This window comes from Ovis aries, chromosome 2, assembly GCF_016772045.2.
Source record: "Ovis aries strain OAR_USU_Benz2616 breed Rambouillet chromosome 2, ARS-UI_Ramb_v3.0, whole genome shotgun sequence".
Classification (NCBI taxonomy): Eukaryota; Metazoa; Chordata; class Mammalia; order Artiodactyla; family Bovidae; genus Ovis; species Ovis aries.
The window spans coordinates 110,441,705-110,456,328 of NC_056055.1; the positions used below are offsets into that span (position 1 = coordinate 110,441,705).

The 14,624-nt window shown below is 39.5% G+C and overlaps 1 non-coding gene across 1 annotated transcript; it reads left to right on the top strand.

The window, feature by feature from the left end:
- The first annotated feature begins 13,720 nt into the window (after positions 1-13,720).
- LOC114113423 (small nucleolar RNA SNORA11) lies at positions 13,721-13,850 on the top strand. Its single transcript, XR_003588458.1, has one exon. It is a non-coding gene; the product is annotated as a small nucleolar RNA SNORA11 (small nucleolar RNA).
- Positions 13,851-14,624: the final 774 nt, after the last annotated feature.

The window sequence follows — 14,624 nt, forward strand, 5'->3', positions numbered from 1 at the left end:
TCGATGTTCACTGTTGCCATCTCCTGTTTGGCCACTTCCAATTTGCCTTGATTCATGGACCTAACATTCCAGGATCCTATGCAGTATTGTTCTTTACAGCATTGGCCTTTATGCAATAGGTAATTTTAAAATGAAATGCCAACCTCTACCACCATGCTAAGTAATCTGAAATGTCCAGATGATAATGCAGAGAAGAAAGAAGCCAGCTAGTGAAGGAGGAGGAAAACCAGAGGAGAAAAACCAGTGAATATGTTTTGATCTGTTTTTTAAAAAGAGTGAGTTGTTCACTGGGCCTAATGTTGTTGATAATCAACGGAGTTGAGGACTGAGGAGAGGCCCCTGGACAGAACAGTCTGTAAATTGATTCTTACCTTCACAACATCAACTAGCATGGAGCGGTCTGAAGGGAGAATTGAAAGATAAGAAATAATCATTGACAGCTAGTACAGTCCACTCCTCAGAAACTTTTGTTATAAGTGCAAGAGAATAAATCAGTAGCATCCAGAATATTTTTTAAAATGGGAGAAGTAAGAGTACCTTTGATTTCTGATTCAGTGGAGAAGGAAGCCTAGATGCACCCTCAGAGAAGGGCTCTTGAGTCACAGCCTCGAGTAGGTGATGGGGGACAGGATTCCAAAAACAGCTGATGGGGGCGGGGAGGGGCTGAAGTCCAGTTGGTTCATCCACATCCAGACAGAGAAGCCAGCATGTGTGAGAACAGGCGAGGAGACGTCCACACACAGGAGAGCCACAGCTGACGGCAATGCTCTACTGCCTTCAGCTTGTTAATGAAAAAAGGGGCAAACTTATCAGCTGAAACCGGGGAAGTGGGAAAGGAATCAAAAGTTTGATCACGAGATGAAAATGAGAGTTCTCCATAGCAACCATGTAGAGCTTTGCTGGTCACAGCCAGGACTTGCATTTCATTTAGCATATAATAGGAAACTACGTATACAGACTACCTTCCCCTAAAATTATCTGCTTAGAGTATCCTATTCATCCCTGAGAGATAAAAAAAAAAACTTTATCTGTGCCACATTCAGTTTGGGAATACATAGATAGGTAGGGAGACAGATGAATAGGGAGACAGACAGAGGTATAGAAATGTATGTATATAGCATATATATATATGTAATAGATGCATACTTACATATATTCTATACTTAAGTATATGCATATATACTTATGTTTTTAAGATATCCTTAATAAGTTTTTCTCTTTTTTAAATTTATCATATCAATACAATCAAAATCTCTCTGCAAATGACATCATGCTTTGATCTTTCTCTCATATATCAGATTTTCCAAATATATTTGTTGAGTTTAACAGAGAATCTACATAACTTGAGTATTTAAAAATGTACCTTATTAGAATCACCTCTAGATATAGCTGGCTCCTTGGGCTCTAAAAACTTGACAATTTATAAACATTTTTTGAATGTTAATAATACTTTCAACATTTGAAAGATAGTTTTTCTTAGATTGGGATGTTATAAATCCAGCTCACTTATCTAATCAAATTTTCCAGGTTGTACCTAGAGAATTCTCTTCAAAAACAAAGACAATATCTGCTTGATTCAAAAGAGTATTATTTGAACTAATGAGATAATTCTTGTAAATCACTTAAGTTCCTCAGAGACAAGTGTTCAATAAAGACAAAATGATATTATTATTCTCTGGAGCCCATGAGTTCTCTGTCTGCACGCTCCTGGTTAGGAGATATCAGTTGCACACAGGCATCAGCTGCTATGGATTGGTGCACACTTCAAGAGTCAGACACAGACATTCACAAATGCAGCCCTTCCAGATTGACAAGTTCCCTCTCATTAAGATCCTGTGTATCAGCATTCAACAAGGGAGTTTTGGGCCCAGGGAGACTTGATCTAATGATAGACTGCAATGAAGTTTAATTAAAATTTTCATCTACATGAATTTTAAAGTCTTCAGATTGCTGGAGAAGCCAATGAAGATGTTTTGTTTTGTTTTGTTTTTTTAATTCTATTGGCCCCGATTTAATGATACTATCTAATTGTCAAACTCTTAAAATTATCCCCTCAACTTATAACCTGACTCCACTCATTCTTCAATCTTTATAAGAGAGAAACCATAACTCCCAAGGTTACAGTAAATGTAATGCATCTTGCCAGGGTCCTGTTCTTTGTTTTTCTGCCAACAGAATGATTATTCTTTCTAAACCATAACTTCTTGCTTGGCTAAACTGCAGTAGTCTTCCATAGGATCTTTCATGTATATCTTTTTAAATTTTTAATATTATATTATAATTTATAAACTTGTCTATTATGCAAAAAAGAATGTGAATTATTTAATGATTTCTATTTAATTTTTGTATTCCTAGTATCTAACACATTCTATAGTAGAAGAACATATTTTGGACTAGAAAATACATCTCAATAAAATTATAATTATACAATATGCATTATCTTAACACAACAGAATTAAATTAGAAATAATAGAAACATAGTTAGAAAATATCAAAGCATTTCAAAACTAAATAGCACATTTCAAAGATATCTCACCGATCATCAAAGGAGAATTACAAAGCCTGTATTGAAAGATTTGTGTATATGTACCACAGCTTTCTTATCCATTCGTCACCCATGTTGATGTATGGCAAAACCAATACAATATTGTAAAGTAATTAGCCTCCAATTAAAATAAATAAATTTATATTTTTTAATAAAGAAAAATTTGTGATCTATCCCGTGGATTGGAATGGCCAAGTTGAATGGATAAACCGTGTTGCTATTTACTTAATTTATATAAGTAATACAAGACACAGTGAACGTTCAGATCTTAGATATGCCAATATCACTTCTGTATCTTTCCCAGCGTAGCTGGCTTCCTTTGGTTTCATAAGGTATACGCCATGGGAGTCAAGGTATTTGGAATTCCACTCAGTAGTCTTCTGCATACCTACAGATCATTTCACCAGGCCATCCCTTTATTCTTGTGATAGTATAAACTTAGATTATAGGTCATCTTTCAATACTTAAAATAAAAATCCCCATTTGCAGTTAAAAAACGTTTGCCAATGAAGAGTTTTTACATGACTGTATGTCGGGGATGAATAGCTCCAGTTCCATCAGTGGAAGTGCAAGGACCCAGGTGAAAAATTTGGCCCTTTTTATTGGGCTTGAATTGAAATCAACACTATTTTAGGATTTGTCTTAGAGATGTAAGTGTTTCCTCTAGAAAAGTGCACAAAAGGGGCTATAAGATGAACAAGAACAAAAATATCAATCTTTAAAAAGAAGAGAGAGAGCTTTGCTAGGTTAAACCAGAGAAACCACAAGTCAACCTTTTTGGGTTTAGTTAACATATTTATTGATGACTAAAATTTTATGTCATATTTTATGACTAAAATAATGCTTTCCTTGAGTAGTTAAAATCTGGTGGAATAATTCCCTTCAGGAGGGAGGAAGGGAGAGAGAGAGAGATGGGGGACAGAGAGAGAGGGAGGGCGCTAGTTACTACTTTAGGTAGATGCTTTGATAGTCACATGCGTGAGTGTTTGTAACAAAAGCACCCAACCACACTGCGTGTATGGTTGGGGTAAGGGATGGGTGAGATTAGAAGAATTCTAATTTTCTTGAGAAAGGGTGTGGTAGGCAGAGAAAATATCTGGAGCAAAGGAACAGAAGGAAGAGGCTGGTTGTTAACACATCTTATTCGAATTGAGTAGAGAACAAGAGAGGAAGAACATAAGTTCAAAACTCTCCATGGAAGGCCTTCTCTCCCATGGAAAATTAGGCTATTTCATAAGAAGTTAGTATTTGTCTTGAAAGGGCATGGATGAGTGAGGGCAATGAGGAAAGCGGAGCCCAGCATGCAAAGATTGATGAATTAACAATCAAGTAAAAGAGGTGACAAAATTTTTTAATATAATAGAGAAAAATAAGACTGAAGACAGGCATACCAGACAAAAGCTCAAGCTTTCCAGGTGAGAGAAAGTAACTAAGATGGAATTAAGTCAATGACAGAAGGGACAAGTAAAGTTGACAAATAGAAAAATAATTAAGAAGTAGAGATGAACCAGTGCTGCTGCGTCCAGCTCAGCGGGTGAGAAAGACCTGAATCCGGGGCAAGCGCATAATTAAAAGACAGAACATATAATTTGGCAAGCGGGGAGTCAGGGGGCCCTCCTGCTATCCATGGCAGGAAGCCAAAATGGCTCCTTTCAGCCAGCACTTTTACTGGCAGAAGAAACATGAGATCATTAAGAAATAGCTATCCTGGGGAGTTTGATCAGTGCACCATAAAGAGGGAGTAAAGTTAAGGCTCTGCTGTTGATCAGAAACATCTTGTTTTGTTTCCATGGAGACAGAGGCAGGGACAGGCAGTGAAGCAGAGCAGAGAGCACGTCCAGCCCCAAGAATGTGTGTTCGGCATGCTCACTAGGACAATCAGGAGGGCGGGGTTTGCTGCACCCTCGAGTCATGGGGCAGGTTCTGATCTCTGCTCCACCAGGCTGCAACAAACCAAGCTTGATACCTGATGGGCTATGGGTAAGGTAAAGACGCTAAATAATGAATAAACTGAAGATCTGGGAATCGGGGACAAAGTAGTTGATGGGGCTTCCCCATCCAAACATGGACCCTATCTCTTCCACTGCATCCAAACAAAGATCAGCTACAGTTCTGCTCAACGTCTTGTTCCTTGACTACCAAAGCATCTGGTTCAAAGTGTTCTCAGTAGGGACATCATGTGAGAGTAGACCCCATTAGGAGTGAAAGGTAATACATTTAACTTTAAACAACTTGAGGTGGACGTACCTGTGAAAACTTCAAGCATAAATGCATCACTCAAATTAGTAAAATTTATTTCTATCCCAAGAGAATTTGAAATGTGACACGAAGATCAAGTCAGTTATTGGGGAATGTTTTGTAGCTATCGTATGGATATGTTGCCACTTTGGTATTTGTGGGATCCAAGCTAAAAGTGCAAATGGAATTCCATACATCGCAGATCTAACTACTTAAATGTAACACAATTAAGCTAACACATTGTTGGGACTTCCCTGTAGCTCAAATAGTAAAGAATCTTCCTGCAATGCAGGAGACTCAGATTCGATCCCTGGGTTGGAAAGATCCTCTGGAGAAGGTAATTGCAATCCACTCCAGTATTCTTGCCTGGAGAATCCCATGGACAGAGGAGCCCGGTGAGCTACAGTCTGGAGGTTGCAAAGAATTGGACATAATTAACACTTGCACTAACACATTGTTGAGAAGAATACGTGCCAGCTTCCTATGTTGACAAATACATCATTACAATGACAGAATTCTCAGAATCCTCAACATTTTTAGCAAGGACGTATAGGCACAGGGAGAACGGGCCCGTGGCTTTGGATCGTGGCCTACCTCCCTTCTCTTTCCACACTGAGCTTCATCAGTAAAGCCAGGACCTCACACATCCAAGGTCCAGCTACTCCTTGCAGAGCTCTGTCTGCAGCCAATGCCACCGCCCAAGGGTGTCTGTGTCTGCTGCATGGATGGCATGAAGATGAGTGTGCCTGAGGAGGAAGAGGATTTCATAGGCCCTGGTAGGATGCTTGAGGCTCGGAGATCAGAGAATCAGAGGGCCTCTGGTTCTCAAAGCCTAGACTAAAGGGGATTAAACTGGAGAAGACCCTGGGAAGGGCTTCCTCTGGCATTGCTCTGAGAACAACACTGCACAGTGGAGCAAACTTGATAGACTAGTGACAAACTGCCTGCGAAACTCAGAGCACAGAGGGGGACAGAGATGAAACAGATGAAGAAGCAAAACAAGGAGCCCTTGAAAGACAGAACTGAAACCCAGTGATGCTGCAGTCCTCTTGAAGTCTACCTAACTTTTTCTGGTTAATTTACATGAGATTTTTCTCTGGTTCCATGATGTTTTTCTAGACAATGAGTTAGTTTTTGTCCCTTATCATAAAATTATCCAAGATTCATAAAATACAATTATTAGAACTATAAGAACATCCAAAGAGGGAACACAATGCAAAATGGGCTAAGAATATGACCTGCTATTTCAGTGAGTTGACTGAGCTGATGCATTTCACACAGACTATGTGGACATGGTCCAGAAAAAGGGATCAATGACCCACAACAAATTTGTACTAACTTCATCAGCTTTTTAAAAATTGTTTCCATTATCTCTTCTGTTATTTCTAGGCATCATACCACAAACCACACAAATCAAAAAGGCCATCGTTAACTTAGGAGTTTGGGGTTTACATACACAGTATGTACTTTTATACATACTACTATGCATAAAGCACATAAATCAGGACCTACTGTATAGCACAAAGAACTATATTCAATTTCTTGCAGTAACCTATAAGGGAAAAGAATCTGAAAAAGAACATATTTTTGTATATATCTACAAATTGAATATATATATAAACTGAATAAATATGTATGTGTATATATATGCATGTATGTATGTGTGTATATATATATGTGTATATATATATATATATATATATATATATATATATAAACTGAATCACTTTCCTGTACACTTGAAGGTAACACAACATTGTAAATTAACTATGTACTTCAATCTTAAAAAATGGTTTTTAAAAAAGGTCATCCTTCAATTAGTACTTCTTTAAGTTCATTAAATAAAGTTAAACCTGTTATCAGCTGGCTAATGTACAATAACTGCCCACTTTTCCAGCTCCAGCACTTAAAATAATCCCATTGTATTTCGTGTGCTCTCAGAGAATAGATATATGATTTGGTTAAACAATGTTCACAGAGAAAACTCACATCTAAATTCATTCTAACAAGGGTCTGTGCTAAACAATGCATGAGAAAGAGAGAATGTCAAGTAACAAACAATACAAACTACTGCTTCTCAATTCCACCAAGACCTCTTTTTTTGAGAATTTAGCTGATGATAAAAAATGAGAAACAGAATTACTGTGGCAAAGACAAATTACCTTGTGCATTGGGAGGAGAACAGCAAAAACACGAAGAAAAGGATCACATCCCTTGCGTAAACAGGTTTTCACATTTCAAGGAACAGACACAAGCAATTCTGCAGGAGTTAAGTGAGTGCTCTTAGAAGTCCATCAGGCGTAATGGGCCGAACCAGCATAAACATCAACAGAAAATGCAGAGTATCATCTGAGTCCTTGCACTAAGGGTGTAAATTGTAAAAGTAAAATGGGGGTATAAGTAAATTGTAAAAATGGAACATCTGTCTTGAGACCTAAATAAGTCACTGACAGATGGAGAAACTCACTTCACCCTAAACGTGAGGGACCCATGTGCTAAGTAGAGAAGAAGCCACTGTGGTATTAGTGTATCTGAGAATGAAATAATTGCCTTAATAACACTTGCACATCACAGAGGCTACAAGCTTATAAATATCTAATGTACAGGGACAAGGAATATGTAAATAGAATGCCATTCCATTCTGAGAGAGGAGAATATTTATGAAATGAAGAAATTACATATGCATTAGGACTAGCATGAACTCAATGAACACAGAATGGAAAATAGTCTAGAAAATGTCTTAGCTACCATGTCCTCAAATATTCTCATTTTACACCTAAGGAAACTAAGAAACAGAAGGGGTAAATGCCTCTTATATCATGAATGACTCACTCTCAAAGCAATATAAAATAATGGAGCAATATCCACCATTAGTTCAAAGCTAATTTTAAATATTCAATGTATACCCATACAAACAATAAAACAAAATTAAAATGAACATATACTTTTCCATTCAAAATTATCTCATTAAAGTGTTTATTCCCTCAAGGAAATAATAAAATTTTAATTCTTAAAAAAACACAAGTATTTAGTAAGCATCTACTTTACTTGCTGCTGCTGCTACTGCTGCTAAGTCACTTCAGTCGTGTCCAACTCTGTGCAACCCCATAGATGGCAGCCCACCAGGCTCCCCGTCCTTGGGATTCTCCAGGCAAGAACACTGGAGTGGGGTTGCCATTTCCTTCTCCAATGCATGAAAGTGAAAAGTGAGAATGAAGTCACTCAGTCATGTCCATCTTTTAGCGACCCCATGGACTGCAGACTACCAGGCTCCTCCGTCCATGGGATTTTCCAGGCAAGAGGGCTGGAGTGGGGTGCCATTGCCTTAGAACATGGACAATATCCTGAGATTTTAAAAAGACATAATTTCTAGGTCTGTTTGAGTTGGACTGTGAAGAACGCTGAGCGCCAAAGAATTGATGCTTTTGAACTGTGGTGTTGGAGAAGACTCTTGAGAGTCCCTTGGACTGCAAGGAGATCCAACCAGTCCATTCTGAAGATCAGCCCTGGGATTTCTTTGGAAGGAATGATGCTAAAGCTGAAACTCCAGTACTTTGGCCACCTCAAGCGAAGAGTTGACTCATTGGAAAAGACTCTGATGCTGGGAGGGATTGGGGGCTGGAGAAGAAGGGGACAACAGAGGATGAGATGGCTGGATGGCATCACTGACTTGATGGAAGCGAGTCTGAGTGAACGCCGGGAGTTGGTGATGGACAGGGAGGCCTGGCTGCTGCGATTCATGGGGTCGCAAAGAATCGGAGACGACTGAGCAACTGAACTGAACTGAACTGAACTTACCAAAGGGGAAAGATGGGGGAAGGGATAAATTTGGAGTCTGGAATTGACACACACATACACTGCTATATTTAAATAACCAATTAGAACCTACTATATAACACAGGAAACTCTATTCGACATTCTGCTGCTGCTAAGTCGCTTCAGTCGTGTCTGATTCTGTGCGACCACATAGACAGCAGCCCACTAGGCTCCTCAGTCCCTGGGATTCTCCAGGCAAGAACACTGGAGTGGGTTGCCATTTCTTTCTCCAATGCATGAAAGTGAAAAGTGAAAGTGAAGTCGCTCAGTCGTGTCTGACTCTTAGCGACCCCATGGACTGTAGCCCACCAGGCTCCTCCCTCCATGGGATTTTCCAGGCAAGAGTACTGGAGTGGGGTGCCATTGCCTTCTCCAATTCAATATTCTATAATAACCTAAATGGGATAAGAATTTGAAAAAGGATAGATATATGTATATGTATGACTGATTCACTGTGTTGTATACCCGAAGCTAAAATTGTAAATAAACTATACACCAATATAAAATAAATACTTAAAAATAAATAAATAGAATATATAATTATTTTAATCCTTACAGTTTGTTTTGGCTCATAATAAACATCAACCTCAAGGTTGACATAGACTGAGTATAATATAAACAATAAAAATATATTCTATTTTATTTTTATGATTTAGTTTTATGATTCCCGCTTTATCAACCTGGGGCTTCCCTGCTGGCTCAGTGGCAAATAATTCACCTGGCAATGCAGGAGTTGTGTGTTCAATCCTTAGGTCACGAAGATCCCCTGGATAAGGAAATAGCAACCCACTCCAGTATTCTTGCCCAGGAAATCCCATGGACAGAAGAGCCTGGCAGGTTACAGTCCATGTGGTGGCAAAGAGTCAGACAGGACTCAGCGATTAAACGACAACTCTATCAACCTAGGTCAAAACAAAGGGTCAACTGACCCAAACTGCAGCAGATGTCAGATGCGAGAGCTGCTCCACCTCACCTATATACACTGTTTTTCCTTCCTTATTGTCTTTCAACCAAATGACATGACTGTGGAGCCCCTTGAAAATCCTCATCATTTGCAAGTAAATTTCCTCACTTCTCAATATCCTGGAACAATTTGGCAGTCAACAACCTGCTTTCTGCACTGATCCTAAGGAAAGTACTGACCAACAGACAGATAAAATCTTGCTAGTTTTGCCCTTATTCCAACTAAAGCTTTTGACAACTGCATGTCAGGAGTCAGGTGAGATGAGGACAGAGTCACTAAGAATCAAGTTGCAGAACCTTTCCACCCTGGATGCCATCATTCACAGTGGACAGTAGCATTAATTTCTCAATGCCATTTTGCAAATGTTCTCAACACTGAAAATACTGTATTTGAAGATGATTTCATTCTCTCCTTCACTTAAAAGCCTGTTTATTTTTCAGCACCACAGGGGACATTATTTCAGAATGGAATGACATCTTTGTGTGGCTAGAAATTATGCCATGACCTATTTGGTAATATGTGATATATATGGAGTAATTTTGGTGCTACAGGTACTAGAAAATCTGTCTCTGGAATTTGCAAGCCAAGTGGCCCCACAGCTTATTCAATGGCAATGTCAGAACCATGTTGCTGATTTTCTGTAACTCTCAGAGACTATATACTACTGCAAGATGTGTCTGAATGTGACAAGATTAACTGTGGAGGGTGGTCCAGTGGTTAAGATAGCATGCTTCCACTTCAGGAGACATGGATTTGATCCCTTTTCAAGGAACTGAAATCCCACACAGTGTTGTGCAGCCAAAAAAAAAAAAAAAAAAAGAATCCCTGTGGGCCTTGTGATTACAGGAGACACTCTCGACTGAATAAGAGAGCCTCATGTGCTTGGTCAGAAGTCTTGTTTGACCTGGTCCCTCCAACCACTACCCTGACTCACAAAACTTGTCAACATGAGTTTTTCTGCTTCCCTTGGAACTGCTTATACCAAATTCTTTCAGTCCAGAGAGGCTTGGAGGTATTAAGGGGCAAAATAATAATAATGAGGAGGATGATGGCAATAACAGAAGAGAAGGAGCACAAAATCAGGAATGAATCCCACAGAGGTAGATACACATATCTTAAAAAAAAAAAAAAAAAGGCGCCAAGAAGTCTAAAATTCAGACTTTATGGAAACATAAATAGTAAATAGGAGTTTAGCTGCTAACAACTACCAATGAGAAGAAAGTATAGATTTAATGAATGACACAGAGTTGATTCTCTGTCAGCTTGAAAATGCTTTTGCAGTACTTAAAGCAACAAAAATCTTAAAAAAAAAAAAAAAACTCATAAGACAATTGTAGAACAAAGCACATAAGGTATTTATGAATGCAGAGCATGTTAAAAGAGAGCCCAAATTGTGCAGCTAAGAGAATTCAGGGCTCAGTTCATGGATGTCAGTTTTACACTCTGGTCTGCTGCTCAGCGAGATACTGTACATTTGGCAGTTCACGCCACAATTGCTTTATCTGTTGTATATGAAGAATGCCACATGAAAACATTCTCAGTATTCTAGTAAGAATAAAATTAACAACTGTTTGGATAATATTATGAGAAATGTGAAGTATTCTATAAATCAATACTGTAATTATTACTTGAGCAAATTAGCAGCAGATTTAGTTTTTATCAATATCAATTTATAATAATTCAGGACCATTGGGCTATGCAGGAATTTTGTTTTTAGATTCCAGCCCCATCAAGCTTTCTCTCAAGGGATTTGCTTCCTCATAAAAATGGAACTTCCTTGGCTGAGTGATTCTCCAGAGAGGCAGAACTTTCTTTTTATTATGGGCATATCTTACAAGTGAAGGTACAGCCCAGAAATTTTTATTCTTGGAATAAAAGACTGAAAACTTACTTATACATGGACTAGAGACAGGAACAGTTCACCCTCCACATATTACATGTTACAAAATCCTACATACTGAGTTTTCAGAATCCAAAATCTCACCCTGGACCCAAACAAAGAACACTACTTCAGAGACACAAGGTTGACAGATTTCACAAAGGAACAGTGTACCTTTTACACACAAATATAAACCATCCCCTGGTGGCTCAGACATGAAAAAATTGCCTGCAACGCCAGAGACGTGGGTTCAATCCCTGGGTCAGGAGTATTCCCTGGAGGAGGAAATGACAACCCACTCCAGTGTTCTTGCCTGGAGAATCCCATGGACAAAGGAGCCGTGCGGGCTACAGTCCGTGGGGTCAAGAATCAGACACAACTGAGTGACTAACACTTTCACTTTTTGTTTCTCAAACAATCCTTTTCTGCCAGTGATAGCTATTTCCTCCTATTTCCCCAAATTCAAGTGTCTAGCAAGGAAGAGTCCACAAATATGAATAGAGACAGGCATGTTACCACTTTCATTTTGCTGCATTTTGTTTCCACTTTGTTTAATTATCTGCAGAGGTTCATAATGCAGTTAAAATATATCTACTAACTGGTTTTACAATTTCTGTCAACATGGAAAATCAAGCACATTTAAGAGTTCATTTTCTTACAAATGACAGTGTTTTATTTTAGCATGGTGATTGAATGTAAATTTGTCCCCTAAAATTGACTGTAATGAGAGTAATGAGGAAGAATGCGAATGAACCCTAAAGACAGCAGGTATGGTGTCAAGGGAAAGTTTACAGCTGGAAAGCAGGACACATTTCAGCTTACTAAGCACGGTGGGGAAAGGAAAAGCTAAGACAGCCATCCGGAGGAAGAGCGAGAAAGATAAAGCTTTTTTATCACAGAACCTGGAATGGGTCAGGTTGGGCAAGCAGTTACTTTTCAAGGCAGAGATACAGAGGAGGGACTAAAAGCAGAAGTGCTGGTTAGAAGTCTACTTAAGAGGAAATTTTATCCCAGAATTTCTCCCCCTTTATAGCCCCCTTGCTGCCTGGCAGAGGACTGGACTTAAGTCACACACGGTTGCAGAAGAGTGGAACAAATATGGAAGAGGTGAGAGCTCCTGTGCCGCAAAATATGGTCCATTCATTAGACCATCCCCTTTGTAGGGTCCAAGAATATGGGAAAAGGGAATCTATACCTCAGGCAAGAAATGGGCTTACTCTCTAGAGAATCTGGCTGCTTCAAGAGAAAACCTGCAGATCCTTTCATGTGGGAGCCCAGGAACAAGGGCCCCAAGACAGACAGATGGAGGGAAGGATGGGGATGGGGAGGGGAGGAGAGGGAGGGAAAGAGGAGGAAGAGAAGGGTGGGGCTGGGGGTGGGGGTGGGGGAGGGGAGGGAGGGAGGGAGATGCTGAGATGTTCCCTACATTGGATGCTCTGGACCTGCCCCAGCCCACTTAACTAGGCCAATGCACCCATCCTCCAGCTGGTGGAGGCTGAGGACACTCATCCATCCCTTCTGTCCTGCTCCAAGAGGGAGCCATCAGGTTCTGGAGATTAGAGGCTCCATCCCACTGCCCACAGCGCATGCTCAGTCACTTCAGTTGTGTCCAGGTCTATCCGTGGGATCTCTCAGGCAAGAATACTGGAGTGGGTTGCCATTTCCTCTTCCAGGGGATCTGCCTGACCCAGGGATTGAACCCACATCTTCCGTGTCTCCTACATTGCAGGTGGATTCTTTACCCACTGAGCCACCTGGGCTGCCCACAGTGCTCAGAGGTAACTCTGCCCTTGGGAGCAAACAAAAGGAAAACCCCCATGAGAGAAAATGCCCTGCTTACTTCCTGTCCCAGACCAGTGCTTCCCCCACTCTTCTCCTGTGTGTGCTGACTCAGTAAAACCCATGCATCCACACCCCTTTACCAGCTCTATTTCCAAGGAACTTAAACTCAAACCTTACTTGATTTATTCAGTTACATTGAGAAGGTCTTTACATCTCTGACAGTCTCAGAATAGGCCCTTAAGAAAACAACAAAAGGGATCAACTATTGGCCTGCAAGGAAAACAATAACTTGTACAAGGAAGAGAATGAAATAGTATATAACACTATACAACAACTCCACTCTGGATAAACACAAAATACTCACAAAAAATAAATAAATGACTTATTTAATCTAAATAAGAGGCAAATGTGTTGGGAGAACAAACAAAATATTTGTGTGGGGTAGCAAATCTGTATATGGAATCTTCATTCAGTTAATGTTATATTAATATTATATGGGGTATGCTCAGAGCAAGGCCCTGAAAAAATGGCTTCTCTGCTTACAACACACCGGGCGGGAATCTGTATTCATTGTTTACAAAGGGCACAAAAGGTGTGGCCTTCCTACAAACATCCATCATGTGTCCCCCACCTCCACCCCCTTCATGTGACTGCTGGGCAGGACAGTGGGACAGGGCTCGGTACTGGAAGAAAAGCTGCAGTATTTGGTTGAGGGTCCTTGTCACCTAGAGCCTGTCTGGTTCATGTGTGGGAGGGCCATAAGTGATCTTAGAAAGGCTTTGAACCTGTCTTTTCAAGAAGAAAGAACAAAAAAGAAAAATAGATTTCAACTCTATGGCATTCTGGAAGATGCAAAACTATGGAAACAATAAAAAGATCAGTGATTGCCAGGAGTTTGTGGGGAGATGAATATAGAAAGTACAGAAGTTATTTCTATGAGCAGTGAAAATACTTTGAATAGCATTATGATGAGGGATATACATCATTATAGTTTTGTCCAAATCTATAGAAGCTACAGCACTACTCACTTTATTAAAGTGAACTCTAGGATGAACTGGGGACCTTGGTGATTACAGTGTATCAGTGTAGTTCACCCTTGTTTTTGTTTTTTAAAAAAAGGTACCATTCTGTTGATAATGGCATGCGTGTGAGGGGAGGGGGTCTATGGGGAATTTCTGTAGCTTTCTGTCAATGTGTTGTAAACCTAAAACTTCTTCTTTTTTTTTAAGTTCTAAAAAAAAAAAACTCTAAGGGTAGATGTTTTGGTAAAACTTTTGCTTCACCCTTATATATGTATATATCTTATATGTGTATATGTTTGTTAGACTGTGATATAAAATGTATTTTTATGAATAAAAAGTTTGCAGGCCACTATAGTTAAACTATACTGACAAATAAAA